The sequence below is a fragment of the Athene cunicularia genome (assembly GCF_003259725.1).
Source record: "Athene cunicularia isolate RWA chromosome 2 unlocalized genomic scaffold, athCun1 chr2_part1, whole genome shotgun sequence".
Classification (NCBI taxonomy): domain Eukaryota; kingdom Metazoa; phylum Chordata; class Aves; order Strigiformes; family Strigidae; genus Athene; species Athene cunicularia.
In genome coordinates this window covers 82,575,208-82,593,709 of record NW_020799095.1, presented here as the reverse complement: position 1 = coordinate 82,593,709, position 18,502 = coordinate 82,575,208, and the positions used below count along the sequence as shown (strand labels likewise).

Sequence of the window (18,502 nt, the reverse complement as noted above, 5' to 3'; positions counted from 1 at the left end):
CATAGACCTTTCCAAAAGTTTGATCCTATGACATTCCTTTTCCTGTTTCATTGTTGCCAGGTTGTGGTTGTTTGGGTTGGGTTTTTTTGGAATTGACTTCATGCCTCTTTATTCCTTCTAATTGAATTTCTGACCCAGACGTCTCTTTAAACTAATTCATATGATGAATGTTTTAGGAGCATGATGAGGAAGTGTAGGGAACCTTATGCTTGTGATTGAATATTTACAAGTGTAAGACAAACTTCAAGCCATCTTTGAGTGTTTGACAGTCCATGCCTGATGAAGAAATAAGAGCTCAGGTAAGACGAGTGACTCTCATTAAAATTCAGCAGTGGTCATTAGTTTGCTTTTACCTCATGAGCTGTCTATGCGTGGCATATGACCCAGAATGGTACGATAGTGTAAATATGAAATTGTAGTGCATGGGTTTTGGAGGTGTTCAAAGCAGACAAATGGGCTATTTGGTCCTTATCATAACTGTAGTTTGCTCTCTTGATACAACTGTGAGCACATTAATTAAAAGGACATTAGAGAAGGTGATCATGAGGTGGGAAAACTGGCAATTAAGCCAGACTCCTCAGATGGAGGTGCTTTGTTTCAAAGCAAAGCAGCTTTCTGTGGGTTACTGCTGATCCGGTGGGGATCCCGCACAAATCCCGTCTCAGCTGTGCTGCCAAAACATTGACATCTCTCTGGCCTGGATCCCTCTCCACTCTGTCCTCTCCCACTATTTCTTTTCACCTCCAGCAGGACTCGATGAAGCAGGCTCAACATGGAATAGTGTGGTGTCTCCACATTTCTCTGACATATCTACCCATGGCCGCTGATAAATCTACTGCTCTCCCTTTGATGAGGCTTCAGTCATGCTGAACATAAATGGTTCCTCATTTTACACCCACCACTGAACTTCACTGAGATGTTTTGCTTTTCTTCCCAAGTTTCTGCAGCCTGTCTCTCTCTGACCCCTGTGCTGCTCACACCATCAATTGTTTCAGCTTGGATTGACTCAACTGCTGTGTTTCTTGTGTAGCTGGCCTTCGTTCAATGTTTTACCCACCTCTAGCACTATCAAAGATCCCTGCTGCTACAAAAAATTCAAGCTCACTTCCACCTCTGTGTGTTAGCACTCTTTAGCTTTTCTCCTCATCTGTCTTCTGCTACTGCTCCATGAATAAAGTCCATTTCCCTAAATGCTCCATATTTTCCTTCTCCACATCCTTCCTGGTTTCCCATTTCTTTTGCCTTCCAGCAGGGTGCACCCTGCTCTGTTTTTTCTCCCAGTGAAGTGGCTTGCTTTCTTTTGCTATTACCCTTCTTTCACTCTCTTCACGGTCAGTTTAACCACATCCATGAAACCTCAACTGTATTCCATCTAGGAACAGAGATTACACTGCTTAAAAGCTATAAAGCTCTGTGTTTGTTTAGTAGTAGCAAAGATAATTTTTGCAAGAAGATGATGAGACTGCAGAGTCAGAGTTCTTCCAACAGCAGAAAATGCACAAAGACAGGCAAAATGTTAAGCAATGTTTATAGGCAGATAAATATCAAATACAATGCACTGATTAATATTCCAGTGGGATGGACTTTGATAAACTGGCATGCCATTCTGCAGGTTTTATTTTTAACAGATGGGAAAGAAAAACAACATTTGGTCTAGAGCTTCTGTCTGTCTGAATGAGGTTTTGCTCATTTTGGGGGCTGTAGCTATTCCAAACATGGCAACCTGATTTAATTAGCTGACTAGGATCCTGCTTTTTTTTTTTTTTTTTGGTGCCTAAATGCACTCTAACAAAACTGACAGTACTCAGAGCTCCCAGACTGATCTGGCCAAGTTTCCATCTGAAATGTGCAAACAAAATAGCTGATGAAATAATAGACACGTTCATGTTGGAAACCTTTCTCTTTCCTTTTTCAGGGCAAATTGAATATCTATTGATTCATCGTTTCTACCAGATGGGTAGCACAGCAGTAATTCCTCTGCATTTTTGAAAGCAGTATCTTTCACAGAGTTTGCTTTGGTTGACCAGTTATTTTCCCTCTTATTTGAATCTGTCTCTAATATGTGCTTTTGGGGTATTGATTGCACCAACAGACAAGCTCTGATTATGGTTTTTGCATGGCTGCCAAAGTCCTGCAATGCACAGGGAAACTGTTTTAGTCTGTTCCTCTTGAAAGCCCGAGACTTCTTAAGGATGGGATAAAACCCATGAGGTCCATTAAGCAAAGAAGCAACTCCTGATGCCTAGGAGAGATGCAGAGGCATTCAGACTAGACAGCAATGCTGTGTCCTTTGTGCATATTTAAATGTGGGGCTCGTGCCAAGTGGGGCTCATAAAAGGCCTCATGCCAAGTCCATCCAAAATGTTTGAGGAACGCCTTGCTGAAAAATGTCTGTTGTCATAAATATGAGTTCCAATTACAGCACAAAACCAGCATTATGGGTTTTCATTTTCAAGGATGTTGTGCTGAGATAAGCTTATAGTTGGGAAGACAAGAGAATTAACCTGAGTTTATTAATTTTATATGACATTAATAATTGCAGTATCATCACCTCCCCAACTAAGCCATGTGGTTACCCACATACAGTGTTGAACTGAAGAAATGGTTCTGGGAACTTGGCTGGACAGTTCTCCAAAAACTGATGTGATACATGTCACTGACCAACTGTTCTTTCTGTTGGCTGGTTTCAAACTCATTTGAAAGGGACATACAAGTGTCCAAAAAACAAAGTCCCTGTTGATAGTCTAGAGGCAGCCAATGAGAAAAAGACAAGGTGTCAGGTCTTACTGAATCTCTTTGTCGGCAATGGGCAATGTCTCAGTGTGTGTGTTTGCTGGCCGACCTGCTTACAGGTGTTTTCAAATTGACTGCCACAGATGTTTCCCTTTCTTGGTGCTATCAAAGGCAAATGAGAGTAGGCAGTAGGAGTTATTGCACCTAGGAGGAGAAGAAAGTTTATGGGACATGTCACAAATCCATGGCAAAGAAAGTTCCATTAGTTCTGCTGCTCATAGAACAGTTTGGGTATTTAGTTGGTTTTTTTTCTTTTACAAAAATTCTGAATTGGTTGGTTTGTTTGTTTTCTGGTTAATTTATTCAGGGTTAAAAGTTGTTAGAAAAGTCAATCAAAGCAGGAGAATTTTTTTCATCAGTTTTTCCCTCTGCGTATTCCAGATAACACCCCTCTCCCATAAAGTGTTCACAATAGAGAAACCAAGCCAGCAGGTTGATGGCTGAAGAATAGGTCTTCTGCAGGGATTGGAGCCATGTATGTGAACAACAGTGAGAGTTACAACAGTGCTGAACCTGGGGAGAAGGTCACAGCAGTCCCAGGGCTGTGTGGTTGCTCATTTAGTAATTTAAGATACAGCTGTGCTACCCACCATTGCAGTTTTTGAATGCACTCAAAAATTATTGTTGCATATATTTCCATACTTTTACACATGTACATAAGTATATACTTTATTCCCTGAACATGGGAGCATTTATTGCCTGGACTCTTATGCTTGACAAAATGCATCTGAAATCCACTGCCAACATCTGTGTATGGATGATTTTCTTCTAACTATACACCATGTAATACACTCACTGTCAAGTGGCAGAGGTACCACCTTAACTTCTATTTAAAATCCGTTCTGTGCAAAGCAGCTTTGTGCAGGCTGAGGGGTCGTGCATGTGCCAATATGTTTCCCCTGGTTTTCTGTCTTTTTAGAAACCTGAGGATGTCCTCCTACCTGTGCACAAACAAGGATGGGAAGAATGCTTGGGGCTCAAATACTAACTCCCAGGAGTTAAGACAGAGCAATATAATATATCAGTAACTTGGTTCTGTGTATGCACAGTAATGTAGACTTTAATTAAAATATTGTGTTCTGTTATTTTTTCTGCAGATGGTTGCCTCAGTAGGTGCCCAAGAGAACAGCAGAAGAAACTAATGAAATGGAGCAGGAGTCTGTAGTGAAGCCGTTTGTTGTCTGGAGGACTTTGGCTTTGCTTGCTGGAATAGTCTGGAAATGCATAATGAATGAGGCAGGATACTGCAGAAAGTCATAAAACAGTCTCAGAAGGGAGGCTTGACGCCTTTGTGGAGAACTAGGTTCTGCATCTTGCTCAGCCACAAACTTGGTTTCTATCCCTCAAGCTGAAAAGTTGACCACAAAGTGCATGCTTCTCTCTTTCTGCATGTCCAAGGCAAGACAGACAGGACGTTTTTTTAGAGGAGCTAACTGCAGAGGCAGTTGGTGGGAGCTTTAGATGATGAGCTATAAGAAAGCTCAGTACTCCTGAAAATGAGAGTCTCAGCCTTGTTATTCCAAATTTTCAGATGCTTTTTATAGTCCTATACTTAAGTTTCTCCATCTCTTGGTCCTCTGTTGGTAAAATGAGAAAAGTTTTTCCCAGGTATTCTAACCGAACTGTAAGGAATCCTTGGTGTTTGTGGAGTATAAGATGCTGCAGTAAGAACAGCTGGGAGGAAAACACCAGTTTTGTCTGAGCACAATTTGGGTGATGTGAAGTAAATAAGGATAAAGGGATGCATATTATAATAGCAGGGTAAAAATAAATAGAAATATTTAGCCACTCACTGAGGAAGATAGGGATTTTGTATAAAAATACAGTCTACGATCATGTAAATAAAGGCTGTATTTTAACTTGAAGCTGAAGTAAGGAAGCTGTGTGGGTGGTTTTAGCTCTGATATTTCTTAGTCACTGGGTTTCTGCTTTAATAGGTAGCTTTTCAGATGGAGTTGTGTATGTAATGGCATGGTAATAACTTCCATAACATGAGCTTAAGATCTCATTAAAAACATACATCTTACTTTAAAACAGTCGTGGCTGACTAAACAGAATCATGCCTTTCTCTTCTTAACACTCATCTCCTCTCTACCCCCATTTTTCTTGTTGTCACCTCTGTGCTCTCTAGGACAACACACATGGGCCAGTGTCATGGGTTTGCCGCAGGTTTATCGAACACCTGTGACCTGGCTTTTGAGGGACCCCTCCCTGCCCTTGGACCTGCACAGCTCCTCAAGCAGGCTGCAATGTAAATGACAGCTGGCAGCATCATAGCTGATGCATTGGTTGCCATCCCTGCTCTCTTCCCAGCTTTTGAAGCCTCCGTGATACCCAGGGATTTCACTGAAGCATGTTTGTTGAGCATTAAACCTAGCAAGTCAGCACCGAGCGATGGCGTTGGGGCTTTTTCGTTGTTTTTTTCCTTTGCCTCAAACACTCCTGGATTCTTCCATTTAATCCCACTTGAATTAGGGTTTTTGTTTATTTTGTGTAGTTTTTTCTGTATGCATTGCCTTTGACCAGCTGTGGGGATTTTTTACAGTGATATGTGATTTCTCTTTCTTTCTCTTTCAGGGAAAAAGGTATGATGAGAAAGCAGTGCTGACCACCACACTACTGTACTTTTCAAGGCCGTGGAGTTGTGTGCATCTGTAGGAGGGAGTGATGCTGAATACAGGAACCCTGAAACCAGGATATATTTTACAGCATGGCAGTTATAATGCAGGATCGTAAGAAATGTTTGTGTTTTAAAATGTTGTATCTTATGTTTAAAGGATAGTGTTTCTGGCAGTGGAAAAAATATATAAGGGCATTAAATGGCTTTCTTTGCAGGCAATTAAACAATGAAGTCAGTCTGAGGCATTTAAATAATTGTAACAGATGTTTATTGTCTAGTGCAGTTTACTGCATCCTATTATTCCCTTTACATACAGGAGAGAAGAACACATGGCAAACTATACCGTAAAAAAAATTCTTTACTGCCTTGTGAGCAATGTGGCTGCTTCTCTGACTTCTTAATTGAATCACCTTGGGAACGAGTCAGTAATAAATAGTATTTGGAGAGCAGACAAGTGACTAGCTGCCTGAAGGAGCAGCAGCAACTGGTGTGCAAAGACGTGGGGCTGGCGGTAAATACCTTTGAGCAAACAAACTGCAGTGGGATTGCTCTAAGAGTGATGCTTGGCTCACTCTCATTACAGATTTCGGTGCCTCCTGAGATGCGTGTTTCTGGAAACTGTCCTTTCCTGGCATTTGTGTGCTCCACGGAGAGAGGATGGATAACCTGGGTCCTTGGGTAGGCTTTGGACAGGACATTTGTAATCCGAGTTTACCACAGATTTGTTGTCTGACCATACTTCTCGCCCCTCATCTCAGTGAGATAAGGTAAACAATTCTTTCCAATCTGCTCAAGATGTTGCATACAATGTAAGGGTCGATGTCCTGGGTCAGGCCAAAGGTGCAAGGAGCCCCATCTCCTGCCATGACCTCTGACAATGGCCTCAGGTGGATCACTAGGCAATGGTGAAGGACAAGTATATGTGGTATTTTCTACCCAAAACTCTCCAACCTTTTTTGTTGTAGGGCCAGATATGTTTGCTGTGTCTTTCATAATGTATGTATTAGACCATGTATTTAATTCTGTGTATTTAATAATGATTTTTCATCCATTCTCCCCTTGAATTCATGTAGACATTTAGTGTTCAGAGCAGCCTGTGTAAGACTCTAGGATAGTAAATGTCCTAGAGAAACTCATGAGCAATTCATCACCTAGCTGTTTTTTTCTTTTTTTAAAAAAAGTTCACTTTCTCTGAACAAACAAAAAAGCCCCAACAACTCCCCTCTCAATTCCAAATCTCCAGACAAAGCCCTGTAGATTTTTAAACTCTTGCCTGATATCACAACAGTTGTCTTATCCTTGGCTTTGGCTAAAATTTGAGTTTTTTTCAGTATTTCTTTTCAACTTTTTGGCTCAGTTCAGCCAAAGCTGCCTTGTGAATTTGGGTCAGACTTGGCAAAATTTGAGAATTTTTCAATGTTTGAAGACATTAATTTTTTTCCAGAAAAGTTTCAATGTTTTTAACTTACATAGCATTTGGACACCAAGTTTTGATTATGTAAATCATGAAAGAAACAAAACATGGTTTGCCTGGCGCTAGTTACGTGGTGCCAAGGCATGCCCACAGGTACGCTTCTACTGTAATCGCTGCAGCTGTTACTCTGAATGCAAGACTTCTTTTTGCTTGTTTCTCTTTCACTCTTCACACTATAGCTTTCTAAAGCTCAAGCTGCCAGTGAAGTGCTGTGCAGGATGTTTTTGGTGTTTGGGCTTGGCAGGGCTGTCTTTCTCAGCTACCTTCCAATCCTGTGAGGACCATCTAGGATGTGATTCTCTCTCCCTCTTGTTACACTCAAACCATTTTTGTGGATGAAAATCAATCACACTTCATAGATAAAGGCAACTGAAAACTGAACAGTCTAATGCAAGAATTATTATTAGTGCTGATCTGTTTACAGAAAAAGAAGGAATACTTCTATACAGACAAAGCATTAATAATAACAATAATATGGTTAAAGTTTTTATTTATATACCTTCTTAATTTCTACACCTTTTTCTTGGTGTTATGCTTAGTTTTCGACTGCCCTCTGAGCCCACTGTTGATAGCTCCAGTCTGGTCATGGTGGAGGGGTGTCAGGGACACTCATTGGCATCTGGAGCCCTTCACTGGGAGGAACATGGTGTTGATGGTTTCTTCTTCCTCACTCCTCTTTCCTTCCTTCTTTCTCTCCCCAAAACCTGATTTGCCATTTGACTCTAATACCCTTTTGGACCTTGCTCTTTTCTCAGTCTGCAGCTCCACCTTACATTGACATTTACTATTTATGCTGCCTTTTATGTATGTTAGATACTGTGCCTTTGTTCTCTTCCTTAACCCTAGAATCAGTTTTGTCCAGCTCCAGATCTCCACTTCTTTAACCCACCATTGGTGAGTTGTTTTATAGCTGTGGGGTCTCCAGGGCCAGCCTGTGCCCCTCACGTTAACACCCCATGTCTGCGCTCCTCTGCATCACCTCCTGTGTCTCCATCTCTCAAGGCCTCTGTCTTCTCTAGTGCATCATTATGTTTGAGTTGTAAATATCCCATTCTTTATGGAAAAACTGCTTGCTACTGTGATCTACATAAAATTAGTCTCGTATTGTGCAAAGATAAACAAAAGTAAAACAAATTAGCCATAGCCACCTGGTCATCAGAAAAAAATGCCATTACAGCTGAACCAAGCTTTGATGTTTCTGAATCTCTCCAGTCTGGTGGTAACCTGCCCTTTCCCGGTGCATCATTTCACCCTCAGGTAAGTTGCTATTACATGCATGACCTTCACAGGGGTCTGCAGTAAAACCACAGCTGAGTGGAAGGTTGGTAGGTCAAGGAGGAGAGGGAGCAGAGCAGAATCAGTCAACCCCAGCTGTGAGATGCGGATCAGTGCCTTTGCTCCTCAGTGTAATCAGGAGCTTTTATGAAAAGTCCTGTCAGTTTGTCAGAAATCCTCTAGCAGGTTTTGATCTACTGCTTGTCCTGGCAGTGTAAGAGTGTAGCAGATGATAGCTGAACTGAGAGTGTTTAAAATTTCTCTTCTCTCTCCTGATTATTCAAATAAACCTTCACTGGAAAGGCTGCATTGTTTCCCAGACATTTTAGGAAAGCCCATATACTTTTCTTAAAGCTAAAGAAATCCCAGTGTAATTTCACAGCTCTGGTTTGGGGTCATTCCTGAGTGTGCCGCTGGGCTTCCTTCAGGAACAGAAACCACCTCACACAAATTGGGATGACAGAAGCTGGCCTGAGTGAACAAGGACATGACTGAATAATTTAGAGAAGAGAGTTGTATTTAAGGACAAGGACAAGCTGAAAGGCCTCCCGTCAGAGGTTGCCTACACCTGCCTGCGCCAGGTCTGAAGGGGACTCTGTGCTGGAGAGTCTTGCCCATAGCTTTTTCAGATATACCTCACCTGCCTCCATACCCCTGAATCATCCCCACAGGCACCACAGAGAGAGTGGAGTGATGTATGCAGGTATTGTCTCTGCTGAAATCAGGGCAAACATTTTTGCAGTGATGGGACCTGGAGTCTTGCTCAGAGCAACAGGGCCCTGGTCTCACCTTGGCTGACCAAGCTCAGTGGTGGGATTCTGGAGACCAGAGGGTGTCATCTTGGCCTTTAGCTTTCTCATCCCCACCTTTCCCGTAACTTGCTAAAACCAGCTTTCTGTCATTTCTCTCCTAAGTGAGACTCTTAGCAACAACCTTTTCGTATGTTAGAAAGCAGTAATCAAATCAGTCTGCCTTCTCGATGATGCAGAACAAATCCATGGCTGTGTTCCCAGCTGTAAACAAAGGTAAACAGATGTGGAACTGTGGTCATCTCCTTCCCAGCAGGAGGGTTTATCAGAAAAACTCCATAAATAATGAAAATGTAAATGGGGCATAAAATTCATTTTTAGATGAAACTGGAAGTGTTTTGCCTACCACTTTTCCAGGTTAGGTGAAGAGTAATCCCTGTCTCACTCTCACCTTATAAAATCAGAGTGATTTTCTTCTCGGTGAATTTTTTAAAACTTTGAACTCTCCACAAATCCCTTCTCACATTTGATTGTTTTCTTTTTGCTGTGTTTGGTGGCTACTTAATGAGGAAGTTTTTCTTTTGTAGCCATTCTTCCCCCCCCCTTTTTTTTTTTTCTTTTTTTCCCTATTTCCCCATTCTGCCAGATCTCTCAACTGCACACTATCACCTTTCCCAGATTCTATCCCAACTTTCTGAGCATCAACTCATGTGCTTGGCTATGAGTTTTCACAAGCTGCATCAGAGTAAGAGTCAAGAGGAAGTTGAAACCAATATAAATTTGAGGCAAATGCAGCTGCATTCTCAGTTCATGTCTCAGCACTGGGCATAGAAAATGGTATGCATTATTATTCTCTATGTACATTGTCATTATAATTGCCACTTGCAGATCATTTTAGATACTGAGTCTGTTAGGAAAAAAAGCAAAGCAGAGCAAACCACCCTCCTGCTGTACCTCCAGTCCTGACACAAAATCAATTGTGGTGGATTTCTTATTATAATAACATCTGCTTTGAAATCAAGGTGCAGCTGGGCAGGAGTTGCTCTTGGTTGCAGCTGGCTGAGAGGAGACAGATGCTCCAGAGTCCCTCTGTAAACTGTGGGTCCTCTCTGGAGATTAAGTGGCCTGAGAGCTGGGTTTCCCCTGTCTGCACAAATGCTCTGCATCTTATTTGGGGTGGGGAGGCTGACTGAGCACCTATTCCTGTGCTTTATCTGAAAATCATGTCAAATTGGGGGTGCGCCTGCACATATCAACAGAGTAGTGGATTTTTTTCAAAAATGGGATTAGGGAGCTCCTGGTGACTGAAGGCAGATGCCAGACTGGCCTTCAGGAGGAAACTCTGCTGGAGGCCGAGGGCTGGACAAGCGGCTAATGTATTTTAAGAAGCAAGGCATTTAAGCTTCATTCAGTGATGCCATAGCACAGGGTCCTAGCTTTTTGGGAAAACAGAAAGTACAAATGCACAGCAAGGTTTGGTAAAAGGGTCTAGAATCAAGGCTGCTCTTGAATTTGTTGAAGCTTGTTGGGTTTTGTCATTTATTGGAGGATGATGAAATAGCAACCAGAAGATTGCCTCATCATATGGTTCCTTTTTAAAATAAGCCTTACAGTGAGGTTTCCTCTTTGATACGAACAGTGTGGGCTTCCACTTATGCAGGAGAGTCAGCAGTGGGGAGAGCTGCTTGCCAGTGTCACTCCTGTGGGGTGTAGGAAGCCTGATATGGGACTGTGAGGCTGCACTTAGCTGCGGGCCCAGCAGCCGGCAAGAGAATTCATGGGAGACGATTTCCAACCTCCCAGTGGCACGTTCTTCTTGTCAGAGGTCACAAATCTGCATTTGCACAGCGCTCTGCCTTGTCCACGTTGGTCTGCCCTGAGAGCATTCCCTGTCGTCCCAGCAGTTAGAGCATGTCATAATCCGCAACATGAAGAGCATTAGTGCTAGTTCCTATTAGAGCATTATGGATTATAGCAATCCTATCCCTTGGGATATAGTTCAGAATTTCTTCTGTTTCAAATTGGAGAGAAAAGTAGAAAGCTATTTCTGTGGAATGTAAATGAAAGAAAAAACAGTTTGGAAATTCTCATGAATTCTGATCATCTCACGTTGCTTCATTAGTATTTTTTTCCCTTTTTTTGGTAATGCCAGAATATTAAATTGCATAATATTTTATAAAATAGATATATATACAGTTTAAAATATGACAGCAGACAGAATGTAGTCCAATGATCTGATGAAGCCAAAATGATATATTTAAATAGGATCTAAATAAACTAAGGTAGTTGGAACTGCACGCTACCACAATCAGGTTTCCTCTCTCTCAATCTTATTTGAAGTTAACGTGTTCTTGTGAAAATATCTTCAGTTTCATCAAAAAACATTTTTCTATCTCTTTTGTTGAGAAATCTTGTCTGGTTTGCTTAAGCATCCATAATACACTGTATTTCATGCAGCATCTTAACAAAAGCTGGTGAGGATGATGCCTCTGCAGGAGACATTCCCTCTCCTAAGTGAATAGTGAAGCTTTTAGTTTGTAGTGGGGTAGGGAGAAAGTAAAAAACAGCTTGATCCAATCCAGAATGACAATGTTTATTATACTCCTGTTGAACTGAAAACCGTTTATTGTAGATTGGAAGAAAAGGATTGCTCTACTCAAATAATTTAATTTTATTTCTATTCTGAGCATCCCTTGGCAAAATCAGGGCAAATGCAGCAAAGGCTGGGTTTAGGCACATCTCACGGGTTATTGTGGATTATGGTTGCCTCTTAACCCATATAACTGAATGTGAAGTCACCTGCTATGGTGGTTGGAGCACTTGGAGAACCTAGTTTAACCGCATGTTCCGTGGGAGGTCATTGGCACCCTCGTGTCCCTGGAAACTCCCCTAGCAAGCACCATGAATCAGGCAGTATCCTGGGATGGAGAAATGCTATCTCTTCCGTTAATGGTTTCCAGAATCTATAAAGCAGTTTAATGTTTATTGGAACAAAGTCTGGAACATAAGGGTTTCTCCTCTGAGCTGAGTGCCCTCACCAGATGACAACTGATCTGGCTCATTGAATGTTTTAGTCTTTGTGGAAATTATATCAATTCCAGCAGGAGGAGAAAATGAGGAAAATTTACCCCTGAGTGCCCAGAACAGTGCTGGTAATGTTGCTCTCCTGAAAAGCTGTGAATCTGGGCTCCAGGTCCCCTCCTCTAGACTGGCAGACCTGAAGCCAGGTTTGGGGTCATCCAGACATCTTCAGTTTCACTTCATAGTGCTCCTAGGGGCCAGTATGGGAGGGGAGCAAAGGGGTCTCCGATGTTTTTAAGGGAGAAGCATGAGATTGAAAATATTGTAATATTAACAAATATTTGATCTACATGCAGCCTACAGTGGTTTTCTCCTGCCCTTGAAGACAGAGACACAGTGTAACTGTCATCGCAGACTACCGGTCTGAACCTCTTTCTCTCTACATTTTTGCATTGGCTAATGCAAATCTCTGCAGCCACTTTAAGTGACATGATGAAGTGAATGATAGAGTAAGATTTGATGCCAGTGAGAAAAACAGGGAGATGCTGATTTAAGGTCCTAGCCCCTCTCATTTCAGGTCACAGGAGAGGAGGGCTGCAGCTTGGGGATGGAGAGCCACGGTGCTGGTGCCAGAGGAGAGCTGCTAACTGGAATAAGATTGATGGCTAATAACTGGCATAAGGGCTAGAAGTTATCAGTCAGTGCTCAGTACACACCAATAAAATTCCAGGGAGGTGACCTGCCTTGTCGTGTGCCATTTCTTTAGTTTGTATCTTGTGAGATCTGGGGGGAGAGGGACGAATGATTTGTTTGCATTAATAAAAGCTTATTATAGCTCTGTGGATTTGCTTTGCAAATTTAACTGTGTTCCTTACTCCAGAGTTTATACCTCTAAGTCTTTCATAGAAAATCCATTGAATAAACTCAGTTAATTATTTGAAGAGGAACAGTGGTGAGATGGGAATCATCTAACCCTGTTCTTAGAGTGAATTTACGCCTGCATGAGGTGAATTTGAAACATTATGCTGACTTATTTGCTTCAGTGCCTGGCTAAAAAGCTGAATTTGTTTGCTTTCTTACTTCTGTCATGATTTGTGGTTTGTGCCAGAAACACACAAAATGATGCTGTTTCCTGGAGCTGACCACTTCTGTATCTGACCAGTAAACCAGGTTATTAATTTCTTTCCAGCCCATAGAAATGCCTTTTCTTGTCTGCATCCTTGTTATTAGTACCTGAGAGAAACATCTACTTGCTCAGTTTCCCTCCTGGACTCGGACCTCCTTCTCATTCTGATCCAGGCTAAGAGCAACCTGAGGAAGAAGAACCTCTCCAATGCCTTTGTGTGCCCAGCCCCTGGATGTTGTTTGCCTGTGGCTTCTGGTGGTGGAGGGAGATCAAGGGGGTGATTTGGGCCTTGGCTTTCCCCCATGACAGTCCTGGCTGTGCATCCCCTGGGATGTGGAGGCAGATGGATGAGGAGTGTGGTGAGGCAGAGCTCATCCAGTCTCCAGCCCTCATCCCCTGCCCTCTCACCTGCTGCTCTGCTCTATGGGCTCTCCTGCCAGCTGAAAGGGCTGATCATCCTCGCTCCTCCTTGCTAGCCAGCAGGGCTGGAGGTATGTAAGTTTTGGCTGAGCACCATGACAAACCATTGCAGGGGCCAAGCAGGGAGGAGGGGACCTAACAGATATACTCTCACAGGATTGAATTGTGCCATCCTCAAGGAACTGGAAGAGCAGAGACCTGGTACTGACTGAGCTTAAGGCAGTGTTTTTACAGCCCTCATCGGACTGCTGCCCCAGGTTACCTCCTACTTGAATTATGCCAAGGTAAGGGTCTGTATGTACTGTTTAGAGACCTTTACTGAATACTAAGGTCCTCAGCAACAGTGAGCTAGTGAGATTCCTGGGTCTGACTGCAGAGCGGTCGTGCTGTAATGACTTGGCTTCCCTGCTTGTAAAGGCCTTTCCTCGCCCTTAAGTAGAGAGGAAGGGATTTGTGTCCAGTTGAGTGAAAGACACATTAGCTTGGGTCCATCTTTGTAACAAGCTGCTCTCAAATTTGAGTCACGTTCAGATCCAGAGACTAAATTTGTAGCTGGAGCCCACCTGTAGCATTGATGGAAGTGTTTCATTTAAAGCAGTATGGAGCTGGCTGGCAATGCTCGTGAGAAACCTCTCGTGCTGTTAGCAGGCACTGGCCCTGCTGGGAAGGGGGTAAATGAATTCTGCTGGCGCTGGCAGGCAAGGAGCTCATTTCTTTCCTGGAGTAGGGAAGTAATAACGAATGTGAGGAGGCAGCCAGACACACAGAGAGAAAAGTCTTGTATGTGGACTCAGCTGCTCTTGACTTAGCGGTGTGGATGCAGGGATGGGAGGATGAGGGCAGGTGTTGAATGGGGCTGGGCACACACAGGTAAGTAAACCCCCACCACCCACATCCAGTGTTTGGGCTATGTGTCCAGAGCTGATGCTGAAAATATAGCTCAAGTCTAGTGTGTGCTCAGTTAGCAGAAATAGTTGCCTAGTTGTGTGTGAGCTCTCTGTGACCCCTGGGCTGGGCTTGTACCCGCTCATCTGATTACTTGGTCCTGATACTGATGTGAGCTGTGACATCTTTAATAGAAAGACGTTGTATTGAGGGATTCAGCCCCCTCAGTCAGAAGACAGACACTGGAGAATGACTCCCCTGCAATCCAGAAAGAGACAGTCAGTGACCTGCTGCATGACATAGACATACACAAGTCTATGGGACCGGAGAGAATACACCCAAGGGTGCTGAAGGAGCTGGCTGGGGTGCTCACCAGGCCGCTTTCCATTATTTTTCAGCAGTCCTGGCTGACCGGGGAGGTCCCGACAGATTGAAAACTTGCCAATGTGATGCCCATACATAAGAAGGGTTGGAAGGATGATCTGGGAAATTACAGGCCTGTCAGCTTGACTTCGGTGCCCGGGAAGCTGATGGAGCAGCTCATCCTGAGTGCCATCATACAACATGTGCGGGACAACCAGATGCTCAGGCCCAGTCAGCATGGGTTTATGAAAGGCAGGTCCTGCCTGACAAACCTGATCTCCTTCTACGGCAGGGCGACCTGCTTATTGGATGAGGGAAAGGCTGTGGATGTAATTTACCTTGAATTTAGCAAGGCTTTTTACGCTGTTTCCTACAGCATTCTCCTGGCAAAAATGCCTGCTCGAGGCTTGGACAATAGCACACTTCACAAGGTAAAAAACTGTCTGGACGACCGGGCCCAGAGAGTTGTGGTGAACGGAGTTAAATCCGGTTGGCGGCCAGTCACGAGTGGTGTCCCCCAGGGCTCAGTTTTGGGGCCACTCCTGTTTAACATCTTTATTGATGATCTAGACGAGGGGATCGAGGGCACCCTCAGTCAGTTTGCAGATGACACCAAGTTGGGTGGGAGTGTTGATCTGCTCGAGGGCAGGGAGGCTCTGCAGAGAGACCTGGACAGGCTGGAGCCATGGGCTGAGGCCAACTGGAGGAGTTTCCATAAGGCCAAATGCCGGGGGCTGCCCTTGGGCCACAACAACCCCCAGCAGCGCTACAGGCTTGGGGAGGAGTGGCTGGAGAGCTGCCAGTCAGAGAGGGACCTGGGGGCGTTGATTGACAGCTGGCTGAACAGGAGCCAGCAGTGTGCCCAGGGGGCCAAGAAGGCCAATGGCATCCTGGCTTGTGTCAGCAATAGCGTGGCCAGCAGGGACAGGGAAGGGATCTGACCCCTGTACTCGGCACTGGTGAGGCCGCCCCTCGATTCCTGTGTTCAGTTTTGGGCCCCTCACTACACAAAGGACATTGAATGACTCGAGCGTGTCCAGAGAAGGGCAACGGAGCTGGTGCAGGGTCTGGAGCACAGGTCGTACGGGGAGCGGCTGAGGGAACTGGGGGTGTTTAGTCTGGAGAAGAGGAGGCTGAGGGGAGACCTCATCGCCCTCTACAGCTCCCTGAAAGGAGGTTGCAGAGAGCTGGGGATGAGTCTCTTTAACCAAGTAACAAGTGATAGGACAAGAGGGAATGGCCTCAAGTTGCACCAGTGAAGGTTTAGACTGGATATTAGGAAGCATTTCTTTACAGAAGGGGTTGTGAGGTGTTGGAGTTGGCCGCCCAGGGAGGTGGTGGAGTCCTCATCCCTGAAGGTGCTTAAGAGTTGCGCTGACACAGTGCTGAGGGATATGGTGTAGTTGGGAACTGTCAGTGTTAGGTTAATGGTTGGACTGGATGATCTTCAAGGTCTTTTCCAACCTAGACAATTTTGTGATTCTGTGATGCCATGAGTGGCAGTAGCAAAAGCTCCATTCTTGTCTTCTCCTGGTGTGGCCCTTGGCTTGAGTTTGAACCAAAAGTATTGCGCAGATCTGGACTTCTGTCACTCTAAAAGATTTTATATCTTTTATGTGATTTATATAAATTGGGAGGTACAGCTCCCTAGTGTTCTTTCTTTTCTGTCTTAACAGCTTTTAGAGCTGCCTTACAGCCAAAAGGAAGGATGGGTGTTAATTTAGTGGAAAAAGAGGTCAACAGAGTGATGGTGGCAAAATTTACTCAGATGGTTGGGTCTGTCACACACCTTGTTCATAACCTCGTTGAGTTTGATTCCTTGAACATATTTAAGGAAGGAGGGACTGTGCTTCCAAAATGACTCAAGAGGCTCCCCATAGTCTAATGCTGGACTTTGTCTCTCTCGTTAGCAAAGAGGTTACCCTTGCTATGCAGTCAAAAATTGATCCAGAGGGAAGCATTTACCCCTCTTTGACTGTTCAGGATGTGGTCCCTAGATGATATGATTGATACACAGTGTGCTGTATATTTTATTAGGTGAAAAAGTACCCACTGAGGCATAGTATCGTTTCCAAGGGTGACCTTGTGACAGCGGGTGGCAGCAGTGCACATAAAAATGATAAAAGCCTGGCTAAAATCCCCAGCTGCATAGATAGAAGAGATGGCTCAGAAACTGTTGATAGATGGGTTAGATTAACAGATACGCGTAGACTCAGAGATGTTGACTTCCTTTAAAAAAGGCAAATCAGGGAAATAAATGAATTCAGATGAGTGCACAGAAAATCAAGAGAAAGGCGAATGCAATGAGAGAGAGGAGAAAGGTTTGGGCTTTTTTAAAAGAAAGCACTCTTCATAAGGAAATAAGGCCAGACTGAGGCGTTGATGTGTTGGTTTGCATTGTAGAGGGAAACAGGAGCGTAAACCGCACTAAATTACACATGGGTTTCTCTCTCACTGTTAAGTTCTCTCTCTCTGTCTTTACTTCACTTGGTTATTTGTGGTGCGTGTTTGTAGTGAGTTTTCTGGCAGTGTAGTTAAATTATCGCATTGATTTTTCTTTCTCACTTTTTTGGGGGGGGGGGGGCAGGGGGCAATGGGCAAGGTTTCTGTGTGTTATATATAAAGCAGAGTGGCTGATAACAACCTGCTGGGTTTAGTGTACTACAGGAGAGGCACCCAAACCAGAATTTAGAAACCAAATCCCTTCAACTGCAGGGAAGCTGGGGGTCTGAATCTGAATTTGCCATTCAGGATCATTTCTAGTACCTAATACGGGAATAAAGAGTTGAATACTGGCTCACCAGGACTGTATATATCATAGTTCAGGACAAAGAATATAATGAATTGATAAAATCAGTGATTGATGTGATCATGGTCAGTGTAACAGATCTAATTGTTTCTTGAGCTGTCATTGCTGTGGGAGTAGAGAAGTAATGCTTTCTGTTCAGCACCATTTGGATTTTCATGTCCTACTCAGGCAAGACAGAGATATTAAAGGTGAACAGCTGAGAAAAGGGCTTGAAGCAGTCAAGGGAAGAGAGAGGAGATTAATATTTCTGCCCAGAAGGTGGAGATGGAAAGCGAGAGTTGTGCCCATGACAAACATTACCTTGAGTCACTCACCACTGACAAATAGGTTTGCTGACCACAGTGTGTCATTTCTCACCAGGGAAGTGTGGCTCAGACGGGAAACTAGTGACCAAGAATTGTTTCCTGAATACCCCTGAGTTACCTTTCAAGGCAGTGGGATCTTCTAGCAGATTGGGAAATACACATACTTAACCTTCAGTTCCCCAGCCTGTAAAATGTCCCTTAGAGGGTGCAGAAAGTAGTGGAAGGGATGTGATTGTCACTGGAAGTGGTTATTTATTATTAGCATTTGTCAACCTTCTGCATCTAATCATTCTTCCCGAGTTTGTTGATGGCAATAATGTGATTCCTACACCATCTCAGCTGCCTTTTCATACCCTAGTGTGCTCTGAGGAGCAAAAGTGCTGCCCATGGCAAAAGTGTTAATCCAAAAATTACCATCAGTGCATTTTCAGTTATGCCGTGCTGTTCATTAGATTTCCCTGTGGCTGTGCCATGTTGGGTCATGGCAGTTTTGGTGGCATCAGCTTGCATTGCACTCCTGCACCTTCTTGTGTTTTCATTTCTCCACTCTGGGGTGTTGGATAAACCATACATATCATCTTCTAACTTCAGGTTATACGTGCCAATGCTTAAGATCAATCTTAACAGTATCCTCTGCTACCATGAAGTGAGCTGAGGCCCCT

General features: G+C 43.8%; 1 long non-coding RNA gene across 1 annotated transcript; it reads left to right on the top strand.

Annotated features, from left to right (window-relative positions):
• Positions 1–225: 225 nt before the first annotated feature.
• LOC113477403 lies at positions 226–9,323 on the top strand. Its single transcript, XR_003397894.1, has 4 exons — positions 226–299; positions 3,175–5,044; positions 5,371–6,180; positions 8,065–9,323. It is a non-coding gene; the product is annotated as an uncharacterized LOC113477403 (long non-coding RNA).
• Positions 9,324–18,502: the final 9,179 nt, after the last annotated feature.